This window comes from Carcharodon carcharias, chromosome 31 (assembly GCF_017639515.1).
Source record: "Carcharodon carcharias isolate sCarCar2 chromosome 31, sCarCar2.pri, whole genome shotgun sequence".
NCBI classification, from domain to species: Eukaryota; Metazoa; Chordata; class Chondrichthyes; order Lamniformes; family Lamnidae; genus Carcharodon; species Carcharodon carcharias.
This window is the reverse complement of record NC_054497.1, coordinates 12187473-12214813: the sequence shown is the minus strand read 5'-3', so window position 1 is coordinate 12214813 and position 27341 is coordinate 12187473. Positions and strand designations below refer to the sequence as shown.

General features: G+C 46.8%; 1 long non-coding RNA gene across 3 annotated transcripts; it reads right to left on the bottom strand.

Moving 5' to 3' along the window:
- Positions 1–1701: 1701 nt before the first annotated feature.
- Positions 1702–11105, bottom strand: LOC121271813. 3 transcript variants are annotated; one of them, XR_005941762.1, is made up of 3 exons: positions 11050–11105; positions 7427–8719; positions 1702–3171 (listed from the first exon to the last, which is right to left on the bottom strand). It is a non-coding gene; the product is annotated as an uncharacterized LOC121271813 (long non-coding RNA). The 3 variants fall into 3 exon arrangements; XR_005941760.1 differs by lacking the exon at positions 11050–11105 and having other exon boundaries at positions 1702–2385; positions 2624–3171; positions 7427–8829; XR_005941761.1 differs by lacking the exon at positions 11050–11105 and having other exon boundaries at positions 7427–8829.
- Positions 11106–27341: the final 16236 nt, after the last annotated feature.

Here is a 27341-nt window from a genome sequence, read left to right as displayed (position 1 = left end):
GAGCCAATAATCCCCCTCCCCGTGGGATCCTTGGCTCCTTCCATGGCAGTCAGTGAGGCTTCAGGCAAAGCAAATGGGGTTGGCGGAATGCTGAGTAGTTTGGACGCGTGGATTGCCGGCTCCCTCCTTTCCTGCGAATCTGACGGTCTTCAGAAAAGGAAGGGCTACTTTGTAGAAGCACCTTTGTTTGACTGGCAAGGTTTTGGGCTTGGAGCACCTGGAGGTATAACAGCTTGAGCTCTGCCTGCAAGGTTCCCTGCCCCTGGGCTGACCACAGCCCATTGGAGGTAGGAGCCTCCCAAAGAATTAACCCTTGTCAGGTCGCAGTGGGTGTTAGGGCTCAGTATTTTCCGATATTCCATTGGCTGCAGGTTGCTAAGGGAGACAGGAGTCCTGGTCCATACCTTGGCCTGTTGGCTCCAAATCGCTGAGCAGCTCTTTGCTTTATAGGGAAGCTTTGCTGACTGCAGATGGCTAATGCTATTTGGGTTGGGCCAAGGACCCTCACTGTTCACAAGCTTCGAGACAACGTTCGTGCGCAATGTCAGCTCATTCTTTAAGGGATCAGAACTGTCAGATGTATCTCAGGTCAATAACATGGCATTTCCTCACCCCTCAACCTCCCCAAACCCCATTTTGTCAAACTTGTTACCTTTGATGCAAATATTAGAGTATGAAAAGCTGCAGAATTTCATAAGTGAAATCAAATGCTCTGTCGTGTACAGTGCAATAATGCCTCTATCACTGTGCTGTTATTTAGCTACACTTTGTAGACAAGAACTCAACACCTCACAGTCCTCAAGCTCATCAGGTAGGACTTTGCAGACATACACTGTGCAGTGTAATATCTAATCCCCCAGTCATTGGGGCAGTCAATGGGCTGCTGGTTAATTATGTCCTCACGGCCATTGATACTAAATTAGAATTCAGGAAGAAAGTTGTCTTCCTCTTGTGTGGTGGGATATGAGGAGGAGTGGTGGTAATTGTGACAGTGCTACCCGAGTTTACACCCATCTCTGTCTCCGAGGATGCTGTTCTTCAGGCCGTAAGGGACAAAACCTCTCTCAAACACACTTAGCTTTCTCTTTCTGTGCCAAAATCCAGTCAATGGAGGAAAGAATAAGTTAAGGGGAATGGACTTCCTTTCAATTGAACTGTTATGATAAATTTTACTCCGTGGAATTGCATGGATTAAGAAATGGAAGTGTTGTTGAGGGGCTCATGTGTTGTTGATCTCAGGTAGGTCAGGGATGTTGTAGTGGGAACACACCACCTCTGTCTGAACTGTTAATTTACTTGTATTTTCACTGTAAATCAAAGCAGGTCCATCACCTGGAGCAATACATGTCTCACATGCAGACAAATACACACACACACACATAAATACTTACATACATGCACCATATGCACACACACATCAATATATGCACATGCAGACACATGCACACACACACAAACACATACACAGGCACACAAACACATATACATATGTACAAAAACACATGTACATATGTACAAAAACACATATACACATGCACACAAACAGGTATACACATGCACACAAACACAACTTATGTATATTATTTAAAAAGACAATTTCCCAATACCTGTACCAATAAGGGCACGTCCAAAAAGTCTATTATGTTTTCTTGTTTTAGTAGCAGGTTATATAAGGCAAGGAGTGACAGTCATCAGGCTTGGCAGAGCAATGTTTAATGCAGTCACATGGCATTTGTTTGTTCGCTATTTTAACATCAGCTTTAACCTGTTTATATTATAGGCTGTAGTGGGTTCAATTCGATCTCCTAATTGGATATTTCTTTTTAAATTCTATTTGATGTGATTGACTGTGATGACAGACAAATGGGAAAACTTCTTCACAGGAAAGCTTTGACCCTTGACAGAAGCAGACACTCTGACAGCATCACTGGCTCAGGATATTCAACAATGCCCATAGCCCACCCTACACCCTTTCCCTTTTCTCTGCCTCCTCAACTGAGACTCATCACACCATCTCCTGCTCAAACACAATCTCTGCCAGGACCTTGAAACTGGAATGTCTTACCTCCCTCACTCTTCTCTCCTACCTACTCTCTTTTAGTTTCTGAAACCCAAGTTTGACATCACCTAGTTATTGCTATCTCCCATTCTGTAAACCTTTAATGACTCATGCCCTTGTTGCTCCATGTTGTGGTTTCAATTTTAAAAGATTCAGTCAACATTAGCCAATGGGAGTTACATTTGTGTTCACTAAACCCAATGAATGGTAGATTGACTCAGCCTTCTGCTGGACGCCCAACGTGCAACCAGCATGCCAACACAGCATGAAGGATGTTCTCTGAGAGCGTGAGGCACTTCAGTGGAAGAGTAGAGTTTTACACATTCCTAAAAAAAATGGAAAAAGACTTCCTGTGGTAAATTATTCATGTGATTAAGCAACAAATAGTTCTAACAAGTTAAAAGAAATAATCCTGGTTGGACTTCTCAACAGACTAACAATAAAGGCTGTTGCAGTACTTAGCTTCTGCCAACAGATGCCACCAGCTCATTGGAAACGTGATGCACCATATTCTTGTTAGCAAGCACACTAGAGACATCTAGGGGTGGAAACGCAATACTTTACCTTGAATCCATGTTGAACATCTGAAAGTCAGATTTGGGAGTTTGAACAGGTTTATGGTAAATCTAACTATTCCACCACCCTTTCTTCCAAAAGTTTTGCAAGTATCCATCTATGTGCTGGTACGTTGGGAATGTTTTCCCGTGAATGTTTCGGCCCATTGGTTGCATAGGATTTTAGTAAAGCACTAAATAATGCAATTCATTCCTTGAGGGGTAAATGTAACTTGGATTCAAGCTTTGCTATCCAAAACTTTTCACTGTTGTAAGGGGAGCTCATGCTACCAGTTACAGGTCTTTCCATGGCGCTGTTGTGTTTTATTCAGCTTTAGGCAGAGCTGTTGTCTCATCACATGTTTCAAGCAGGAAATCTGTCATGATGTTACCAGAGGAAAAACTTGCCACATCAAATGTCTCTTCAGGCTTGTCAGTACAGTGTCATTTTGGCCATCTTGTTTTCAAACCTCGCCAATACCCCAGCCACCAAACTGAAAAGGCTCCAGTCAGATGTGCACTTGCGATGCCATGACGTACAAGGCTATGGGCCTAGTGCTGGAAAATGAGATGAGAATAGTTAGGTACTTGTTTGACCGGCGCAGACTCGATGGGCTGAAGGGCCTTTTCCTGTGCTGTAGACCTCTATGACTCTATGACTTATACATTCCCAAAAGTACTTCTTGCTTCACTGCTTAACCATCCTCACACTTCTTCTCTGTTGTAGGGAAAATCCTCTGTCACAACACTGATGCCTTCTGGCTTTCTCTCCTTGAACCCCTTATGACTTGCCCTTCCCTTCAAACACCTTTTAAAAACACTTAAGAGCATAAGAAATAAGAGCAGGAGTAGATCACAAGGCCCATCGAGCTGCCCTGCCATTCAACACGATCATGGCTCAACTTGGGCTTCAACTCCATCTTCTCGCCCACTCCCCATATCCCTTGATTCCCTAAGAGACCAAAAACCTGTCTATCCCGGCCTTAGGCCTTGCCTTGCCTTTGATCTCCCTCTCCTTCCCACCCCTGTAGTTCCACCAGCTCATTTCTCAAACCTTCTGAGATGTTTCCCTTCCTTGTGTTGGGATGCCCGCTGGCATTCAAACACAGAACCCAGGACGAAGAGATGTAGCGATAGGCCCCCCCGCCTTAGAAAGATCTGTGCAAAAACTCTCCAGATGCATGAATTAACATGGTTATTTGCTGTCAATGATCTGCATGTTGTGAGCACTGGTAACTGAACCTGGCAGTTCTGATTTACTGTAGCGAAACACATCACCAGCAATGGATCTGCTGTAACACTCAACCAGTTTGGTCTTGCCGAATTTTGCTCTGAAGTATTTATGCATTTTTGAATCTTTTAAATCCCTTTTTGAATGTTTTTCCTTTAAGCATGCCTGTGATTGGTCAGATCCACCCTGCCCTTTAAACCTACTGAGATCTAAAAAAAAGGAAGAAAAAAAATTACTCAATTAAATTGTCTGAAAGTATTTTTGTTCTTCGCCCTGACGCTTTCTTGCAATGGTTGTGGAAAGCGTTGTAAATGTGTACTGAGGGGGAGATGGGCACCGGAGACCCCAGGCCTATCACTGATTGGGTCATTGGCGCTTGTTGGCAATCTGATCCTGATGGAGGAGGCAAAAGGAGGCGCTGGCAGTGGAGATAAGGTGGACATCCTGTGCCAATCCGCTACACGGCTCTATTTAACCTGATCTGGGGGAGAGGGTGTTAAGGAACAGACATTTTGGTGTAAAAATGCCTAAATTTTATGGAAAACAGACCGGAGGATCGACCTTTCTGTCAGGATTCTGGGCATGTAGCATGGTGCAACTCCCAATAGCTTTTGAGGATCGATGCCCGTTAAACCCTCACGTCTTCTTATGCCGTGGAATTACTGGCGGTTACTGCGTAGCTCTGGGGAGTCGGGCTTAGAGGTTTCACTGTAGGCTTGAGGAAATACTTGGTGGAGTTAGGTGGGGAGTAGGAGTCACTCCTGCGAGTGGTTGACCTTACATGCCTGGCTGACCCTATATGCTTGGCTGAAAGTGGCACTGGTAGGGACATGGGTGCAGCTTCCTAATCATCTTAGCGACAAGTGGCAGCTGGGCTGAGGACACGAGGGAAGAGAAAGGGAAAGAGGCTGGTGAAAGAAAAAGGTTGGGAGTTGAACTAACTGACCTTAAAGGCTACCTCCTGAGACATCCTCAACTGTCCCATGTGCCTGCAGCCCAACAGCATTTTAATTTTTAAAAGTTCAAAAATAAGCTAATGTCATTGGCATCTTTAGGTCATTAAGGGCCTTGTTGCCTCTTTATGATGTTGCAATCAAGCTGCATTCTGGGTTTAGAGACACTGCGCGGCAGCTCAGGGAGGTTATTACTAATCTTCAGGAGGAAAAAGCCTGGGGGAGCTGAGAGATAGGAGGCCGGGTGAGGTGGGGGGTGGGGGCGGTGATTGGATGGGGGGTTGATGTGTTGAGGGGGGGGGGTCCTGAGTTACATGTTAGGAACCTCAGAGGGAGAGATTTACTCCAACTGCCATTTCTCGTGGATTTGTAAAACTAAGCAAAAACGAACATCTTCCTGTCAGATGGATTAGAGGAAATCTCTCTCTCCGTTTCCACTCCCATTCCCCTTCTATACTGCTCTCCCCCCACCGCACTCCTGTTCCCTCCCTTTGCACTCCCCATATCCTCTCCGCACAGCCCTTACCCCACTCCGCACTCCGTTCCCCTTCACATTCTCTTCACCCCCCCCCCAACGGTCCTGTTCAGCCCCTCTGCACTCCCCATGCCTCCCCCGCACATCCCTTACCCCACTCCGCACTCCTTTCCTCTCCACATTCTCTCCTCTGTACTCCCCTTTCCCCCCCCTGCCCCCAACTCTGTTACTCCACTTGCCCCTCCACACTCCCCTTCCCTCCTCTGCTCTCCCCTTCCTCATCCCCACTTGTTGATTCAAGGGGTGGACCGTTAGCCTCTTGGCTGTCAATAATGCGAGTTGGGTTTCACCATTTAACACTGCTAGCCCTCCATCAGGACCAATAGCCTATCTGCTGGGGTGGGTGTGACCCCAGAGAGTGAGTCCCAAGTGTTTGGATCTGGGTGTTCACTGGAGTCCAGTGCCCTCATTATTTTGTGTATGTGATTTCAAATTCCGCCTTGACTGATATTTATGTGATATCTGTGTTGATATTTATGCAAACATTTTTGACAGAAAAGTTATGCGCAATAACAACAAAAAATTTACAGGAAAAAATGTACAAAGTATTTGTGCAATATTTTTGGGTGACATTTTATCATACAGGAAAATAAAAAAAAATGCCAGAGAATATTAATATGGGAAGCACTGCAGGGAAGTCAGCATTTCTCTGCAGGGTTTAAAGGAACATTGGTGTTTTTTTAGATATATGTAGGGTTAAACTTATGATGTACAGAAATCTGTTTGAGAACATCTTTAGAATCTTCGGACTGATCCCAGATATGTTGTGTGCTGTTTTAATATTTCAAATCTTCCACCTTTTCCCCCCCCCACCCTCTAAGTAAATATCTCTGGAACTTTGAGGGCTTAAAGCAGAGGGTGGAGGGGGTATGGGGGGAGATGTGGGGAGAAGGTTCAGCCCCCCTGGGCCCAACCTCACAGTAAGAAAATCTGTCCTTGCTTTGGTGTGGTCAGAGTTGTCTCTGTCCAGTGGGTATAAGCTCATGGGGGTTAACCAGCTCTCAGTTCACTAAGAGATGGGCAGAGAGTCGGTGAGAATAGCGACGTGATGACAGAGAATTGGGAGATGTTTTTCAGCCAAATATAGGGAAGGATAATTAAGGCACAGCAATCAGACAGCATCGAAGGAGCTCTATCCTGGATTCAACTCTTATCTCACCTGAGGAGGCTTCTTGCAGCAGTACAGGGAGCTTTACTCTGTATCTAACCCTGTGCTGTCCCTGCCCTGGGAGTGTTTAATGGGGATAGCGTAGAGGGAGCTTTACTCTGTAATTAAACCCCGTGCTGTACCTGCCCTGGGAGTGTTTAATGGGGACAGTGTAGAGGGAGCTTTACTCTGTATCCATCCCCATGCTGTACCTGTCCTGGGAGTGTTTGATGGGGACAGTGTAGAGGGAGCTTTACTCTGTATCTAACCCCGTGCTGTACCTGTCATGGGAGTATTTGATGGAGACAGTGCTTTACTCTGTATCTAAGGCTGTGCTGTACCTGTCCTGGGAGTGTTTGATGGGGACAGTGCAGAGGGAGCTTTACTCTGTATCTAACCCCGTGCTGTACCTGTCCTGGGAGTGTTTGATGGGGACAGTGTAGAGGGAGCTTTACTCTGTATCTAACCCTGTGCTGTACCTGTCCTGGGAGTGTTTGATGGGGACAGTGTAGAGGGAGCTTTATTCTGTATCTAACCCCGTGCTGTACCTGCCCTGGGAGTGTTTGATGGGGACAGTGTAGAGGGAGCTTTACTCTGTATCTAACCCCGTGCTGTACCTGCCTCCTTAAGCCCCTGCTGACACTGACTGTAGAGAAATCACTAAGTCTTATATCAAAAGGAGGTTGTCTAATGGGGTGGTTGTCCTGTGTCCCCAACATAAAACGTCCAAATAGTGTATCAAGTCGTTGTACAGCGGGCTGGGAGGAAAGGTCTATTTTGAGGTGATCAGGGAAATTTACAAGATGATCTGCCAGTTCTTTTTGTATTACTTTGTTGAGAGATTGTCAGACATCTAGAAAAATCTGATTAATTAAAATTTGCCAAAAGAAAAACAGAACAAAAAAAAAACACAGGTATGAATCTTTTGAGTATGGACTGATACTTACAGCTCTTAAAATCTGTGCATGCTTTTGATTGTCCAGACATCTGCAGAACAAAAAAAACCCTGTACGAATGCCTATAAATTGAGTAGAGTTAGAGAAATGTACAGAACTGTAAAACATTTCTTAATCACACTATTCTCTGAATAAATGGGGAAAAAAACTTACCTTGTCAAGTCTTCTTTTTAATATTTAAGGCACTTGCGATTGGTTGCACCTGTTAGTGACACCTCACCCTATTTTCTGTCTTGGTCAGCAGAGCTTCACTTGCAATGGCTTCTCTATTCCCTCCCGCACTCTTTCATTTTCCCAAGGATCTATCCTTGGCCCCCTCCTATTTCTTACCTACATGCTGCTGCCTCATAGTGACATCATCCAGAAACAGAGTGTCAGCTGTCACATGTCACTGATGACACCCAGCCCTATCTCACCACCACCTCTTTCAGCCCGCCCACTCTCTCTACATTATCTGACTGGATGAGCAGAAGCTTCCTCCAACTAAGCATCGGGGAGACTGAAGCCATAGTCCTCAGTCCCCTAGCCACTGACTCTATTCCTCTTCCTGTGGCTGTCTGAGGCTGCACCAGACTGTTCGCAATCTCACTGTCAGAGTTGACCCTGAAGTTTTGACCGCATAGCTACCCCTTTGCTAAGACCGTCAATTCCACTCTAATATCACCCAACCTCACCCACCTCAGCTCATTTGCTCCTGTATGACCCTCATCCATTGCCTTTATTAATTCTAGTCTTGGCTATTCCGATGTGCTTCTGGCCGGCCCCCAGCTTTCTACCCTCTGTAAGCTTGATGACATCCAAAACTCTGCTGCCCATATCCTAAATTGCACTGGGACCTGTTCCATTGCCCCACTGTTCATTGACTTATAGGGGGTCAGAGAAAGAGGAGGGATGAGGACTTGCAAACAAGGATTTGGGAGCCAGTGAGGTCAGTGAGCAACAGGTGATGGGCCAACAGGACTTGGTGCAAGTTAGGACACGGGTGCTTAAGTTTTGGATGACCTTAAGCTTACAGAGGGTGCAAGGAGAACCTTGGAACAGTCAAGCTGGGAGGTAACAATAGCATGGATTAGGGTTTCAGTAGCAGCTGAGCTGAGGCAGGGATGGAGGCGGACAACATTATGAAGGTTGAAGATGGAGGGGATATAGGGCTGGGAATACTATGGCCAAAGATCTTGTCAGCGCCATCCAGTACTTGCTGGGCATCATCATGTCGCATTAAGACTGGCCAACGAACACATTGACAGCTTCAACCCACCTCCGGCCTGGCTTCGTGATACGAATCTGTGGAAGTTATAAGAACACGAGGTCATCACAAATGCAATTACTGCACCCACAGACAGGGATCAAAGTCTCACAGTCACTTGTGCTTGCTCGGGCTCTCTAGGCTCCCAATGTACAAGGTGGTGTTCATTGGAGACCAGCCACTTGTGCACCTGAATGTAGGGGAGAACTGCAGCCGTGACCAGGCAATGACATAAAAATAACCCCAGTCCCAATAAAGCCACGCACCACCTCATCTTATTAAACAATATAAAATTTAAAAACAAGGGGCCTCCCATTTATGAAGGACATGAAGAGAAATTTCCTTTTTTCTTCAGAGGGTCTTTAGCGTTTGGAATTCTCTTCCCCAGTGGGTCATTGGATACATTCAAGGCTGAGTTAGACCGATTTTTGATTGACAAGGGAGTCAGAGGTAACGGGGGACAGACAGGAAAGTTGGGTTAAGGCCACGATCAGGTCAGCCATGATCTTATTGATTGGTGGAGCAGGCTGCAGGGGCGTAGCCCTGCTCCTAGTTCTGATATTCTTGTTTTTTCTTATAAACGCTACTTTGTACAATAGGTGAGCTTCTGTGAAACAGACACCTTCCACACACGTTTCCATGGTAATCATCCATTGAGAAAGAAAGGACCTGCATTTGGATAGCCCCTTCACATCCTCAGGACATCCCACAAGCACTTTACGACCGACGAGGTATGTTTGAAGTGTAGTCGCTGTTGTAATGTAGAGGAACAATGGAGGCAATTTGTGCACAGCAAGCTCCCACAAGCGGCATGAGTAAAAAGTACTTTCCCCAGGCCACACCAATCACTTCAAAGGGGTGCCTGGGTAACAAGTTCAAAACATTAAAATCTTCTAAATATCGCAAATCATTAATTAATTGCAAACCACTCCAATTATTACATGTTACCTCTCAAAAATGTTTGTTCTGATCCCAGGGCATCTAGGGTATTTCTGACTCATGGGTAGAAATTCCCCTGATACAATATGGAGGACATTCTTCTGATGCTCAGTGACAGAGTAGAGGGAGCTTTGCTATTTCTGGGTTAGCCAGGCTGTATCTGACAGAGTCAGGGAGGCCCATTGGAACTCAGCCTTTTGGCTCAAATTCTGATTGGAACTCATTCCCACTTCTGTCACCAATTTCAGCAAAGCAATTTATCCATGAGCCACATGCACCTTCATCCCAAGGACATCCCGTGGGCTGTGCCAATCTCTCTGACATCACTTCGTCGCTTTGTAGGCGGACCAAGGACTCGAAGCCAATTCTTCACTATTCTCTGGGAAAAGACCCACTGGCTAACATCTTGTCCACTCCCCCTCTGTCATAATTTAAACTCATGTCCCCTGGTCCTCTCTAATCTGTCAAACTGAATAATTTAACACTAGCCAGCCCTCTATTTCAGCCCTTTAAGTGTACATCATGCCATGATTCCTTATCAGTTCTTATGCACAATATCTCATCATTAAGGAATTGTGTTTAAATATAAGGATTTCACTGGTCTTGATATTTACAGGACACAAGTGTCTGGTTGCCACTGGTGCTAAGACATTCTCAGTGTCATAGCTAAATGTTGCATGTCTTGGGGAAACTTAATTGACAACAGGAGCCTTTCAGTCCTATTGGTGAGGTCATTGACCTCAGGTTACTAAGGGCACCTCGAAACATGACCTTCTTAGTCTTGTTGAGAATAGTTTATTGAACTCAGGCCTAACAGCCCATATCCAAATGCAGCAAGACATGGACAATATCCAGGCTTGGCCTGACAAGTGGCAAGTAACATTCATGCCACACAAGTGCCAAGCAATGACTGTTTCCAACAAGAGAGAATCTAACCTTTGCACCTTGAAATTCAATGGCATTACCATCGCTGAATTCCCCACTATCAACATCCTGGGGGTGACTGTTGAACTGGACTAGCCATATAAGTCCAAGGCCACAAGGGTAGGTCCGAGACTGGGAATTCTGCAGTGAGTAACTCACCTCATGACTCCCCAAAGCCTGTCCACGGTTGTCAAGGCACAAGTCAGGAGTGTGATGGAATACTCTCCGTTTGACTGGATGAGTGCAGCTTCAATAACACTCAAGAAGCTTGACACCATCCAGGACAGAGTATCCTGCTTGATTGGCACCCCTTCCACAAACATTCACTCCCTCCACTACTCACGAACAGTGGCAGCAGTGTGTACCATCTACAAGATGCGCAACAGAAGCTCACCAAGGCTCCTAAGACAGCACCTCCAACCCATGACCGCTACCACCTAGAAAGACAAGGGCATCAGACACATGGGAACACCACTACCTGGAAGTCCCCCTCCAAGCCACTCACCATTCTGACTTGGGAATATATTGTTGTTCCTTCACTGTGGCTGGGTCAAAATTCTGGAACTCACTTCTTGCCAGCACTGTGGGTGTACCTACACCATTGGGACTGCAACGAGTCAAGAAGGCAGCTCACCACCATCTTCCCAAAGGCATTTAGGGATGGGCAATAAATGCTGGACCAGCCAATGGTGCCTGCATCCTGTAAATGAAAAAAAAAGCATAAGCTCCTAATGAAATATGGGTAAGGTGTCCAACTTGAGTTTGGACATATGCAGGGAGGTTGCATCACATCACCTGGAGATCCTGGACAGCCCTGCCTGGCCCTCTTCAGCCATTGGTTTCCTGAAATGTCCATCCTCATGAAGCTCCACCTTCCCATCACCAATCGTAAAGTGAAGAGAAGCATCAACACCTGATTAGATAATCCTCAGCTGTCACTCAAACCGCTTATCTTCCTATCTCCCAATATTTTTATAATTAATAAATAAGCACTTTCAAAGGGAATGAAAAATAACACATTTTTGAACGCCACTGGGGTTCACTTTAATTAGCAGAAATCCGCAAAACATTTGTGTGAAATTAGTTTATTTATTGCAACCGTACTTCCTTAAATCCCAATCCCATGCCATCTGATCCTTCCTATGCTATCAATCTCATGCCATGCCTTTCATCCCTCTTATATTATCCCCATCCCAACCCACATCCGATGCCGTCTTCCCATGCCATCCGCATCCCCTATTCCATCAGCCCTGACCAGTTATATCCATAGAAACATAGGACTTAAGAATAGGAGTAGGCCATTCAGCCCTTTGAGCCTGCTCTGCCATTCAATAAGATCATGGCTGACCTGGTTGTGGTCTCAGCTCCACTTTCCTGTCTGCCCCCCAATAACCCACTGTCGATCAGAAATCTGTCTAACTCAGCTTTGAATAAATTCAATGACACAACCTCCACTGCTTTATGAGGAAGAGAGTTCCACATGCTAATGACTCTCTGGTAGAAAAAAAATTCTCCTCATTTCCACCTTAAAAGGGAGAACTCTTATTCTTAAACAGTGTTCCCTAGTTCAAATCTCTCCCACAATATCCTCCCGACATCCAACCTATCAAGTCCCTTCAGGATCTTTTTTGTTTCAATAAGATCACCTCTCATTCTTCTAAACTCCAATGGGTATAGGCGAAACCTGTTCAACCTTTCTTCATAAAATAGCCCTTCATCCCTTGCCATCCTATCTTTCTCTCCACTCTCCCATCTCACACTATCTCCCCCAATCCCTCTCCCATGCCGTCTCCATCCCCCTCACCCTTCCCCCATTCCAACCCCACTCCCCCGCTGTAGCCCCTCCAACAATGCCATCTATCGCCTCCGCCCTCACTTCCCATGCCATCTCCCCACTTCCATGTCACTTCAGGGATGCCTGGGAATTGTACATCAAGTGCAAGATGAGTTGATGTGATGTGGATCTTGGCTCTTTCTTGCCCTGTCTGGTGTAGCCGGAACCTAGTGCATGTGATGAGACATTCTCCTTCTCCTCTTCCATGCCAAAGGGAATTCATTTCCCCCATTGTGTTTGCATCCAGCTGATTGCATTCTCAGTTCCTACTGTTGCCAAGGCCCCTTTCTACATGGGCCAGGCCATTAACCTGGCTCACAAAACCCCCCTTGCTCTTCAAGTTGGGGGTGGGGAGGGTTGGGTCATCACTGTAACACACCCATCGGACATGAGTGCACCACTCAACATCAGCCCAGTATTCAGAGACTGGAAGCTTTGGAGACTTGTCAGGAGTACATGACAAAGGAGAACTGGTCCCAGGACGTTCTCAGTCCTGTTAGTAGGAGTCACCAGCTCTAAGTTGCTAAGGGCACCTGAAAATGGGACATTTTCCCTTCTATTGGTCAATGTTCCTGATTCCAGGTTGTTATGGAGGCCTTGAGGTACCAATCCCTTATTCTCTTAAGTCTCAATTATTTATTAAAATAACAACAATGTAGGGATTGCTAAGAAAGGAGGAAGATATAAACCAATGGGAACAAAGATCTTGTACTGAAGATCGAGCACAAAAACTTTGTTTTTGATCAATTTAGTACTGCATCACTCCATTCCTGAAGGTTGGATTCTCAACCAAGTGGCCATTCTTTTCCTGTTGGTCCTACACTGTGAATGCCGGGAGGGTCTTCAAATGCAGAGTTGTCAAATACGAACCTGAACTCATTCTCCCCAAGAAACTGCATACTTGCTAGCAAGGGTTCACCTGTTAGGAATCAGAGGGTGAGGAATCAGCCAGATTGTATTTTTCTCTTAAGTCTAGAAATGGTAAAGACAAGGGTAGTATTCCAACTGATACCCGAACTGTGATCAAATGGCATGGACATGATGGGCTGAAAGGCCTCCTTCTGTGATGTAACCATTCTATGATTCTATGAACACATATAAGGAGCTCAAAGGCTCCTGGTCTTATAGTCCTTACAGCACATTTTTTTTGTGAGCTACAAGTGTGGCTCTGTTTTTAGTAATACAACAACACAAAATAAGAATTACATATTATTGTGCCAATGGAATCTCGGATTGTTGGGGAGCTTCTGCTTATTGGATATAAGAACATAAGAAATAGGAGAAGGAGTAGGCGATTCAGTCCCTCTAGCCTACTCTGCCATTCAATAAGATCATGGCTGACCTGATTGTGGTCTTAACTCCATTTTCCTGCCTGCTGCCCTATAACCTTTGACTGCCTTGTAGATCAAAAATCTGCCCAACTCAGCTTTGAATATCTTCAGTGACCCAGCCTCCACTGCTCCTCAGGGTAGTGAATTCCAAAGACTCACGACCCTCTGAGAGAAGAAATTTTTCCTCATCTTCATCTTGAATGGGAGACCCTTTATTTCTAACTGTATCCCCAAGTTCTAGATTCCCCCATGAAGGGAAATGTCCTCTTCAGCATCTACCCTGTCAAGCCCCCTCTGAATCTTACATGTTTCAATAATATGACCTCTCGTTCTTCTAAATTCCAATGAGTATAGGCCCAAACTGCTCAACCTTTCCTCATGAAGGAATCCCTTCATCCCAGGAATCAGTCTAGTGAACTTTCTCTGAACTGCCTTCAATGCAAATATGTTCCACCTTAAATAAGGAGACCAAAACTATAAACAATACTCCAGGTGCGGTTTCCTCTAAGCCCTTTACAGTTGTAATAAGAGTTCCCTACTTTTATACTCCATTCCTCCTTGCAATGAAGAGAGATGAGGAGAATTTTTTTCTCTCAGAGGGATGTGTGACTTTGGGAGTCTCTGCCTCAGAAGGCGGTGGAGACAGGGTCATTGAATATTTTTAAGTCAGAGGTAGATAGATTTTAGGCTAGGTAAGGGAATCAAAGGTTATTGGGGTTAGATGGGAATGTGGAAATTGAAACACAAGAAGATCAGCCATGATCTTATTGAATGATGGAGCAGGCTTGAGGGACCGAATGCTCTACTCCTGTTCCTATTTCTTAGAGCTTAAGGCTAACGTTCCATTTGGAGAGAAAGTGCCTTTGATCTGCTAGCAGATGTCTGCAGCGTATCATCACGTCTTTAGTTGGGGGGGGCGGTGGGGGCAACATCAACATCTCCCCTTCAGTGGTGCTGAGGGATCCTTTCAATGTTGTTGCAAGACAGGAGCGATATTTTCAATAGTAGAGGTGCACCACTGGGAGCCAAATATTAGTTACCGTGAGCTTGGACAGTGGCCAGGACTAAATGTTGGCGAGTCTGAGCTCAGATGTTTCTTTTTCATGCAGAAATGGAAATCTGGAGCAGAGCCAGGTTTATAAGTTGTCGTTGAGCTGCAAAAGGGAAAGTGATTTCAATGGCTTGATATTGTTGCTGATTTTGGGGTGGAGGAGGGAGGGCCATTTCCACAAGTGAGGCTTTCATCAGATCATGTTCCAATAAGGTATGACGTGGTTAAGGGCTCTTTATTCAGGCTGAATAGGTTCGGGTGTGCTCTTTAGGTTTAATTTAGAGAGAGCTTGAGGTCCTGATCAGTGAGGGCAGGAGAAGCAGCCGACCGTGCTGAGCCTGGTAGGACACTGAAGTGTCCTCAGCGAACAAGCGTGTCACATGATTAGTTGCTGAGTCACAAGACCAAGAAGGTCACAGGTTCAATTCTGGTGATGAATCTATGCTGAGTTGGCAGAGCTCAGAGAGAATGGGTTCTATTCTCCAGTTCTAATGCACACAACACTTGATAAACACAAAACAGTCATGCAATAATAAAGAACCTTGTGTGACTTTTCCAAATGTGACAATTCCCAAGGTAAAGCTTCCCTGGAGAGGGGACTCAGATGGCTCAACCTCACAGACTACCTTAACCTTCTTTCTATCTACTTTATGCGGATGGAACTGAGTGGGCTATGGCGATGAAAAGATCTTGCTCCAATGCTACAGAATTGTTTGAGAAAGAATTCAACTGAATATGTAAATAGCACAATGGAGTGGTTACATATTTTGATGCTCAGAAGCTGTCACAACAAAAAAGACTTGCACTTATCTAACGCCTTTCATGACCCAGGTCACCCCAAAGTGCTTTATGTCCAATGAAATACTTGTTGAAGCGCAGTCACTGTTGTAATATTAGAAATGTGGTAGCGAATTTGTGCACAGCAATATCCCACAAGCAGCAATGGATATGATGCCCAGATGGTCTGCCTTTGTGAGGTTGATTGAGGGATAAATATTGGCCAGGACACCAGCCCGCTCTTCTTCTTCAAAATAGTGCCATGGGATCTTTCACATCCACCTGAAAGGGCAGACAGAGCCTTAGTTTAACATCTCGTCTGAAAGAGAGCACTATGGCAGTGTAGCACTCCCTCAGTGCTGCACTGGATTATAAAATATAAAATCTAATCAATATATTAGTGACTGTTGAAATTAAAACTCTTAGCACTACCGCCTATTCATTCTTTCACAGACAGTGAAAACTGTCGAGCTCCTCAGACCTTTACATAAGAACACAAGAAATAGAAATAGAAGTAGGCCATTCAGCCCCTTGAGCCTGCTCCACCAATCTATGAGATCGTGGCTGATCTGCTTCTGTTTCGAATTCCACATTTCCACCTATCCCTGATAACCTTTGATTCCCTTGCCTAACAAGAATCTATCTACCAACGCCTTAAAAATATTCAATGACCCCACCTCCACCACCTTCTGAGGCAGAGAGTTCCAAAGTTGCACAACTGTCTGAGAGAAAAAATTTCTCCTCAACTTTGTCCTAAAAGGGCAACCCCTAATTTTAAAACATTGCCCCCTAGTTCTGGATTCACCCACAAGAGGAAACATCCTTTCCACGTCCACCTTGCCAAGACAGTTCGGGATCTTATATACTTCAATCAAGGAACCTCTCACTCCTCTAAACTCCAGTGGAAACAGACCCAGTCTGTCCAACCTTTCCTTATAAGACAACCCTTGAAGTGAGCCAGGCATGTCCATTCTGATCATAAACCACACAACCATCGATTGGAAAAGATGGACCAAACTATGAGGAGCGCTGATAGACAGACTAAGAGTGGTAATTGTTCTCCATTCCTGCCAACCCAGGAAGCAGCCTCAATACAGGGAGTAACTTTCAAGGTGGAGAGGGAGGTGGAATAATAGGTTAAGACAAAGCGAGGCTCCAGCCACCCTAGGAAGATAATAACAGGACGATGCCACTCAGCGCCTGAAGCCTGTTCTGCCATTCAATTAGATTGTTGCAGATCTGTATTTTAACTCCACCTACCCATCTTGCTACCATAACTCTTAATACCCAACAAAATGCTATCAGTCTTAGTTGTGATTTTTCAATTGATCCCCAGCCTTGACATCATTTTGGGGGAGACAGAGTGCCAAATTTTCATTACCCTTTGGGCGAAGAAGTGCTTCCTTACATCACCTTTGAATGACCAGCGACTCATTATTAATTTATGACCTGTTGTTCTCGGCTCCCCTATCAGAGGAAACCGCTTCTCTGCAACTACCCTATCAAATCCCTCAATCATCCTCAACACCTTCACTAGATCACCCCCTAATCCTCTATACTCAAGGAAAATGAGCCTTGCCCATGCAATGCATCCTCATAATTTAGCCTTTTTAGACCCAGTATCATTCTGGGTGTTGCATCTGATAGACCAGGTGAGGCACTCGGAATAGAACACAGCGCTCTCAAGCTGATTGTGCTTTAAGTTATTGCATTTTGATTGTTTGCAAGAGAGAGAGAGAGAGACAGCTTTCAGGTCGTAGCTTCTAATGAGGTTGCAGAATAATTAGCCTGTAATAATGTCCTTCTGCAGGCAGAGGGTGAAGCCAAATAAATTGGAAATTCATTTTCAAATTACATAAAATGGATCATTATCTACTCCCGTTTCATCTCAAGCAAGCAGACAATATTATTAATGTAACTTATCATTTGTTTAGTTCCATTATTTGCTTACCATTGCAGTTTTTGTGTTATTTTTACTCTGTTGGTGCTTGCTGGAATATATATTGAATCATTTCAGCTACACAAGTAGCATTTAGATACCTATATATACACAGAACCTACCTTGCCAGTTCTTTAAAAATAAGCAGCAATAATATCAACAAAACTTCCCCCAGAAGATTTCTCTAATTCAAGACATTTCCAGATCCAAGACTACACTGATTCCCAACTTATGGTTTGACTTTCTCTGGGATGCTCTGCAGTTTACCCAGCATCTATCTCTGGACCTATGTAATGGTTGTCCAGATAATGAAAATGAAATTCTTTCAACAAGGCACCCTTTAAAGGCTGTAAGGCATTATTAAAAGGCTAAAGGGTGTTTGACCGAAGTTTCAGGATATTAAATGGGACTTACAGGATAGATGTTTCTACTGGTTGGGGAGTCAAGGGCCTGAGGGCAGATTCTAAAACTTAGAGCCAAATCTTCCTGGCCTGACATTAGGGAACATTTCTACACACAAATTTAATGCCCTTCCCCGGTGGGGGGGGGGGGGGGTGGAGTTTGGAGGTGAAGGAGCATTTCATTGGGTTGGAGGGTGTCGGGTGAGGACCCTGCTGTCTTCCCACATCTGCCCTGATTCAGTCTGGGGCGCGGAGGCTTGTGAATGTCCTTACTGCCTCACCGCAGCCACTTAAGGACCTCAGCCCGCTATTGCTGGCATTCCAATGGTCACCATGCAGGGAGCCTCAAAGCCTAGTGTGTTTATTTGTGGGTGCGGTTGGAGGAGGGAGGGTGGAGAGAGAGAGACTCTCGTTGTCAGCCACTCAGTGCCTGATTGAGGGATCCAGCATCGAGAAGGTAAGGTGGGTGGGGGAGCAGCTGAAAGCCCTGCCCTTGCTTCCAAACCCCCTGCCCCACCCACTCCTGCAATCTCCAAACCCGCAACTCTCATCCTGCCCGAACTCACCTGGGGCCTGGGTTCCTCACTGATCCCGGGCCCCCGGTGGGTGCACTGCCGACAGTTGCCACTGCTCCCCCAGTGACGCTGACAGCAAAGAAGAGCTGCTGGTCTCTGATTAACCGGTGACTCTCAGGGGCAGGATTTTCCCCCATTGGGGCCCTTGATCCTGTGCAAAGCCTGCTGCTAGCCATTTAAATGCCTGACTGGGTCTTCCCCAAAGGAGGCACCGCAGGGTTCTCACCAGCTCTCCAGCTGGCGGGCAAGACTCCCATCACCCGTATTAAATGTGTAAACGGCGATTGATGCTCAATCGATTGTTAATTTTAAATCTGAGATGGATAGATTTCTGTTCATCACAAGTATTAAGGGATATGGGGCAATGGCAGGGATATGGAGTTAGGTCACAGGTCAACCATGATTTCACTGAATGGAAGAACAGGCTGGAGGGGCTGAATGGCCTCCTCCTGTTCCTATGTTTCTACATTGTTCACTGCTCCTATACCCGGTCTCTACTAGCTCTTGCACACACCTGAGTGAAGACCCTTGAAAAGAAAGGTTTAGCAGCTGATACCTTCTCTTGTTTCTGGCGCCCATCCTCTTAACTCCTCAAGCAACCTTCCTTTGTGTCTTTTTAGCCATCTCTCCTCTGAAATTTCCTCTCTTGGTCTTCCAAAACTTCAGTATCCACCATCCCACCCAATCACCCTTCCCCCTGCATCCTCACTGTGCCATAGCTGAGATTCATTGCGCTGCCTCCTGATCAAACCCACTCTTTCCCGGGTGCTTGGGAGTGTGAAGATTCTCGGTTCATTCAATCTCACTCCCTCCTGGAGGTTTCTTGGATCCAAGCTCAACATTCACCAGCCAATCTTGTTCACTTGCCTTCACTCTGACTCTTTGACCTCATTGGTGCCCTCCAGACCTCAATCATTCATCTTGGCCTCTGAGTTTTAAGGAAGTGTACACTGTCATTACCTTCAATAATCACCCAAGCACCTACATATGTTTTCATTCACCCAAAACCACAGCGTTTTCTTCCAATCTTCCCTAAGGTTTTGACTCTTCATTGGGATATTTTCCCTTTCTAACAACACTGTGGGTGTATCTACACCACATGGACTGCAGTGGGTTCAAGGAGGCAGCTCACCACCACCTTCTCAAGGGTAATTAGGGATGACTAAAAAGAAAAGTCCCGGCCTAGCCAGCGATGCCCACATCCTGTTGGTGGCAGCATTTGTGGCAGAAACCATGGAGCTCAGGAGGCTCCTGGTTACACCGGAATGATCAGGAACCTCTCCTTACTGAGAGACTGGCAGTAAGCTAAGCTATGAAATTGGACATAAGCTGGGAAACTGCTTGGAGTCATCCCCACTCTGCCAGCGCTAATTTGCATTTCTGCCACTCTCGCAGCAGAGCGGTGCCTGAGTCAACTGCATAACTCTGAGAAAGCACCCAGCCCGAACCTTTCACACAAAAGGGCTTAACAACAGGAACTGAGTCTCCTCAACCTTCTGTGACTGAGCAGGCTTTAGTTTCACGTTGTATTGGGGAATCTCTGAGAATAAAAACCTATCTGGCACAGCCTCTATTATATTCTACCACCTGATTAGTGCCATATGGGCAAGGGTAATACATCCATCATTGATGTGCTGACCATGTTACCCTCTCACTCAACTGGGCAGGTGTCACCAATCTGATTTCCCTTGAGCCTTCTCCTGACTGAGTGGTAGAATTGTTGGAGCTACTCAATCGTCATTGTAGATGGCGTGCAACCCTCACCCTGGGAGAATCCTTGTCCACCATTGCTCCTTGCAAATATGGCCTTCAAAGGAATTTCATTTCTCGACAGTGGCAGCCAGTGTGAGACAGATTGTCCCAGACAGAACAGGAGTTAGATCACAATCTGATTGCTGCTCTCCCTAATGTTGCTTTGAGGTGAGCTGTTAGACCAAGGCTCAATCTGATCTCTCAGTTGGACCTAAAAGATCCCACAGCCATTATTATGAAGAAGAGTTCACCTGGTGTCCTGGCCAATAATTATCCCTCAATCAACATTGTTGAAAAACAAATTATCTGGTCATTATCACAGTGCTGTTTGTGGGAGCTTGCAGTGTGCAAATTGGCTGCCATGTTTCCTACACAGTGATAGTGACTACCCTTCAAAAAGTACTTCATTGGCTGCAATCTGCTTTGGGACATCCTGAGGTTGTGAAAACCGCTTTAGGAAAGCAAATTCTTTTTTAAGTCTTGTAAACCTTATCGCCTTTTTTTTTCATTTAAATTGTGGATCATCAAGGGCCTTGAAAGATATTGAAGATAAAAACGCCTCTTGCTCAATGGTTACCTCTGATCTGCGTCACGTATCTTAGCACAAACCCGCAGATTGAATCATCCCCCAGTCAACCTGAATGACACTCATTGGGACATTGCGGACATTAAGCCAACCAATCAGTTTGAGCTTCAAGCTGTTGTCACGGTAACCACCCCCTCCCCACCCCACACCAACACTGGGCACTTTGATATGTCTTTAACTCTTTGCTTGAAGGACAGAAAGGAAGTGGGGGAGGGAGAGAAATAGAGTTGGGGCGGGGGTGGTGGGGTGGTGGTGTGCGTAGTGGGGGAGGGTGGGGGCATGTGTGAGTGTCAGGGGCGAGTGATCCCAGTCAGGATGTGTCTCCCTCGATATTTCTTGGGCCTCGCTGTTCTCAATACATTGTGCAGCTTTGCTGACCCAGGCACTGTAAGCGCTTGGCTCACAGTTTACCCTGACAGCACACAGGCTGTTTCATTACTAGCTTCTAAATATAACCACAAAGGCCTCCCTGTGGATGCAGAAAATGATTAAACATCTTACACAGTTCAACCTCTGAGCCAACACGCTCCTGCTTAAAGGGATTACTCCTTATGACCATTGTGGTGGGTGCTGGGGTTGTGGGGGGAGTGAGGAGAGTGGGAGGAGGGGCGGCTGCAGAAGGGGTAAAGCTGATTGGTGCTGTGAAGTCGCCTTTGGTAATGACCACCAGGTGAACACAGGCAGAGGGTCAACCCGGGCCCAGCCACAGTGACTGACTCCCAAATGGCCATTTTCAACTGGGTCATTAACTAGGGACCACAGGAGAATTCACAACAGTGATAGTGAATTCTCAATTGCTTTATTCCACAATTAGCAGCACATGCCTCAACATTAGCTTGTCAGTTGAGAGCTATGGGCTTCAGGGATACCTCAGCTGTGACATTGCGGGTAGCACCCTTTACCTGGGAGGCAGAAGGCTCTAGCTTCATGTTCCAATTTAGAGACTCGAGCATCTCATTCAGGTTGTCACTCCCAAGCCTGCACAGTTGGAGGTGACGTCTTTTAGACTGAAGCCCCTTCTCCCCTCTCACATGGATGTAAACGGTCCCATGGCGATATTTAAAGAAGAGCAGTGGAATTCTCCCTGCTCTTTTGACCAATATGTCAAGTGTGCCAAGAGTTACACTAACACAAGGGAAGATGGTTGTGGTTGTTGGAGGTCAGGAAGAATAGAGGAGCTGAATATTATTTAAATGGAGAAAGACTGCAGAAAGCTGCAGCACAGAGGGATTTGGGAGTCCTCGTGCATGAATCATAAAAAGCTAACATACAAGTTCAACAGGTAATAGGGAAGGAAAATGGAATATTAGCTTCTATTTCAAAGGGGATGAAGTATAAAAATAGGGAACTCTCGCTAAAACTATACAAGGCACTAGTTAGACCACACCTAGAATACTGTGAACAATTTTGGTCCCCTTATCTAAGGTAAGATATACTGGCATTGAAGGCAGTCTAGAGAAGGTTCACTAGGTTGATCCCGAGTAGGGAGGGATTTTCTTATGAAGGGAGATTGAGTAGGTTGGGCCTGTACTCATTGGAGTTTATAAAAATGAGAGGCAACCTTATTGAAACATATAAGAATCTTAGGGGGCTTGACGGGGTAGATGCAGAGAGGTTGTTTCCCCTTGTGGGAGAGTCTAGGACCAGAGGACATTATCTCAGAGTAAGGGGTCACCTATTTAAAATGGAGATGAGGAGGAATTTCTTCTCTCAGAAAGTAGTGAATCTATGGAGTTCTTTACCACAGGGGGCTGTAGACACAGGGTCTTTAAGTGTATTCAAGGCTGATATAGATAGATTTTTAATCAAAAATACCTGGAAAAACTCAGCAGGTCTGGCAGCATCTGCAGAGAGGAACACAGACCTGCTGAGTTTCTCCAGGTATTTTTGTTTTTGTTTTGGATTTCCAGCATCCGCAGTGTTTTGCTTTTATCTTAGATTTTTAATCAGTAAGGGAATCAAGGGTTATGGGGACAAGGCAGGAAAGTGGAGTTGAGGATTATCAGATCAGCCATGATCTCATTGAATGGCGGAGCAGACTCGATGGGCCAAATGGCCTGGTTCTGCTCTTCCATCTTATGGCCTTATAGTCAATCATCTCAGCTCTAGCAGATCACTGCAGGAGTTCCTCAGGTTAGTGCCTTAGGTCTAACCATCTTCAGCTGCTTCATCAATGATCTTCCTTCCATCATAAGGTCAGAAGTAGGGATGTTCGCTGATGATTGCACAATGTTCAGCATCACTTGCAATTCCCCAGATACTGAAGCAGTCCATGCCCATATGCAGCAAGACCTGAACAACAGTCTTGGGCTGATAAATAGCAAGTAATATTCGTGCCACACAAGTATCAGGCAATGACCATCTCCAACAAGAGAAAATCTAACCATCACCCCCTGATATTCAATGGCATTTCCATCACTGAATCCTCCACTATCAGCATTCTGGGGGTTGCCATTGACCAGGAGCATAACTGGACCAGCCATATAAATACTGTGGCTAGAAGAGCAGGTCAGAGACTGGGAATTCTGCAGAAAGTAACTCACCTCCTGACTCCCCAAAGCCTGCCCACCCATCTATAAGGCACAAGTCAGGAGTGTGGTGGAATACTCTCCACTTGCCTGGTTGAGTGCAACTCCAACATCATTCAAGGAGTTTGACACCATCCAAGACAAAGCAGTCTGCTTGATTGGTACCCCATCCACCACCTTAAACATTCACTCACTCCAGTAGCAACAGTGTGTACTATCTACAAGATGCACTGCAGTGACTCACCAGCACCTTCCAAACCTGTGACCTCTACCACCTAGAAGGTCAAGGGCAGCAGATGCATGGGAACACCACTACCTGGAAGTTCCTCTCCGAGTCACATACCATCCTGACTTGGAATCATTTCACCGTTCCTTCATTGTTGCTCAGGTCAGAATCCAGGAACTCCCTCCCTAACAGCACTGTGGGTGTGCCTACACCACATGGACTGCCTCAGTTCAAGAAGGCTGCACACCACCACCTTCTCAAGGGGCAATTAGGGATGGGCAATAAATGCTGGCCTAGCCAGCCCACATGCCACGGATGAGTAAATAAAATAAACAACCAATTTAAGAAATATCAGTCGGGCTCACAATTTGGCTCACTTATGCTTACTATAAGCTACATACATTCATATACCTGTCCTGTGTAGGCAAAAGGAACATGATCAGGCATAATGCCTTGTTTGAATTAAACAAGTGCATGGGGGACAATAGTCCCCTGATGCATTCTCCATGGTAATGCCACAACCAATCACAGTCGACTTGCCAACCAATCAGCCCCTTTTCCTCATGCAGTATAAATTGTTGCTCCCTTTGAAATTTGGCATTCTTGCCTTTGTCCAGATGAGTGCAAGATGGAAAACTTCAACAGCATGGGGCAGAATTTTATCATCCCCCTGCCAGTGGGCTTGAAGGTAGCGGGGTCGCCATAAAGTTTCTTGGATGACCTTCCACTAGGCTCCCGCCCACCGCTCCCTCGCTGTAATTTTACGCTGGGATGGGTGAGGCCTAGGCCGGCCCACCCACCCTTCCTCAATTGAGGCCCTTAAGTGGCCAATTACTTTCAGATGGCGGGTGGAGTTCAAGGGCAGGGGGGAAGCCTGAAAAGTAACCCTGCTCAGGCCTTGGGGGTGGGAAGCTGGTGTCGGAGTGAGGGTGGTGGGGGCCTCCATCAGCAGCCTCCTTCCAATATTTGGTGCCCACATCCCCCTTCCCCCAATCTCACCCCCACCACCCACCTAAAGGACTGGCCCCTACAGTTCGTCCCCCACCTCTTGGCCTCTCTACAAACAGCCCTGCTCCTCTCTGCCCACCCACATGTGCCTCAGTTCCTCCCCACGTCTCTGTGAGATACCCCAAAACGTGCCTGGTTCTGGACTCCCAGGACTCACGCTGGAATGTTCTGCTCCCTGGGGGGGGGGGGGGGAGCATGTCTGGCGGTGTGAGCAGACAAGATCGGGAGGAGGCCAGAACTCGGTTTTACGCCATTGTGAAATGGGTGTTTGCGATTGCCTGCTCTGCCCCGTTTCTCGCCGTCCAGCGCCGGGAACTTAATTTCAATGCGCTTGCATCTCATCATTGCTCCCGCCTGCCGGAGTCAACTCCCCGGGTCAAAGTTACCTCGGCGTGACGTCAGAACGGCATGATTTATAACTGCCTTTCAAAGGCATGCACCTGAAAATCGAGTGGACTCGGAGGGTTAGTGCACCTGAAAATCGAGTGGACTCGGAGGGTTAGTGCACCTGAAAATCGAGCGGAACTCGGAGGGTTAGTGCACCTGAAAATCGAGCGGAACTTGGAGGGTTAGTGCGTCTGAAAATCGAGCGGAACTCGGAGGGTTAGTGCGCCTGAAAATCGAGCGGAACTTGGAGGGTTAGTGTGCCTGAAAATCGAGCGGAACTCGGAGGGTTAGTGCGCCTGAAAATCGAGCGGAACTTGGAGGGTTAGTGCGCCTGAAAATCGAGCGGAACTCGGAGGGTTAGTGCGCCTGAAAATTGAACGGAACTCGGAAGGTTAGTGCGTCTGAAAATTGAGTGCAATTCGGAGGGTTAGTGCGCCTGAAAATTGAGTGGAACTCAGAGGGTTAGTGCACCTGAAAATTTAGCGGAACTCAGAGAGTTAGTGCGTCTGAAAATCGAGCGGAACTTGGAGGGTTAGTGCACCTGAAAATCGAGTGGAACTCAGAGGATTGAGCGGAACTTGGAGGGTTAGTGCGCCTGAAAATCGAGCGGAACTTGGAGGGTTAGTGCGCCTGAAAATCGAACGGAACTCGGAGGGTTAGTGCGCCTGAAAATCGAGCGGAACTCGGAGGGTTAGTGTGCCTGAAAATCGAGCGGAACTTGGAGGGTTAGCGCGCCTGAAAATCGAGCGGAACTTGGAGGGTTAGTGTGTCTGAAAATCGAGCGGAACTCGGAGGGTTAGTGTGCCTGAAAATCGAGCGGAACTTGGAGGGTTAGTGCGCCTGAAAATCGAGCGGCACTCGGAGGGTTAGTCCGCCTGAAAATCGAGTGGAACTCGGAGGGTTAGTGCGCCTGAAAATTGAGCGGAACTTGGAGGGTTAGTGTGCCTGAAAATCGAGCGGAACTCGGAGGGTTAGTGCGTCTGAAAATCGAGCGGAACTTGGAGGGTTAGTGCGTCTGAAAATCGAGCGGAACTCGGAGGGTTAGTGCGCACAACCTTGCAGGGCGCTCATGAGGATCGCCCATAGCACATCAAGGATATCGTATTCGTTGGGGGTGTGAGGTGGGGGTGGGGGTAGGGGGGTTGAGGGTGGTGGGGTTGGTGGGAGGGGGTGTAAGTCTCTTTTACCCTGGCTGGCTTTCAGTGTGGTACTGGGGACAAGGTCTCCAGTGCGGGGGGTGGGGTGGGGTGGGGTGGGGTGGCTAGGCAGGACATGCTGATGGAAGGACACAAGCATGTGCCGGGGGGTGGGGTGGGGGGTGAGGGAAGCGGCGTCGCCCTTGGAAAAACTTTTCAAAAGTCAGCATTCGTCCACAGCTGAGACCGTTCAGCAGCAGCTCCATTGAGGCGCTTGGAGTCGGGACTCTGAAGCTTTTCTGTCCACTCAAGCAACGCAAAAACATGAAAGAGGTACCAAGTGCTCCAGAACATTTCACCCCTCGGGCGCAGACTGCAAATTAATGTGTGTTTTAGGGGGCAGCAGAACGATTGGCCGACAGGGCAAGTTGTGAAAGGCAGCCATGTCTCAGTCACTGCTGGAGGTGCTCACAGCCCCTTGCAATGTCCTTATTCAGGTTTGGACCAGTGTCCATCATGGTTCAAGCTGACAGTGCAGCCTCTCACTGCGGGTTAGGAGAATGCCTGCGCCTGAGCTGAGAGCACAGCATGAAACTTTAAATGCACCTACACCTTTATCAGCCTTCAGCGTCTGAGCCCTTCAGGAGCACAGCATCACCGGTCACAGATGTTGAAGAGATGGGGGCCAGCCCCACTTTAAAGGTGTGGAGAGCACACAGAGAGAATGAGGGAACTCTGTGGCAACTGTGCACTACATTCTGGCAGCAATGACCAGCACCGTCGAGGTGCAGGCATCAGTAATGTGTCCAGCGAGTGTGAGGCTGGACCATCACTTTGGGCTGAAAGTTACACACTGCACAGGGAAGAGGCCCTGGACTGAGACACCTGCCTTTATCTTGTGCAGGGACCGAGGTTTCACAGCTGAGTGACACGAACACTGCTCATCAGAACAAGGAGACATGAGCAAGGAGACATTCCCGGGAGTTGATTTACAATAATGAACATTATGTGCGAGCGAGTAGCAGCTGCTTGGTAGGTGTCCTCTGGAGGTCCCCAGCCTGCTTTGGGTATTTTGCTGTGGGCCAGGTGCACCCTCCTCGGCCGATGATGGGGGTCACAGGAAGAGGGGATTTGGGTCGGTTGGACATTCCCAGAGTCTCCTGGGTGGATGGACCCGGGGTGTTGAGCTGCTGGGCCTCCTCCCTATGGGTGGCCAATGGCCCCTGGCTGATTCTTTGAGGAGAAAGGGAAGCTGGAGTGAGATCA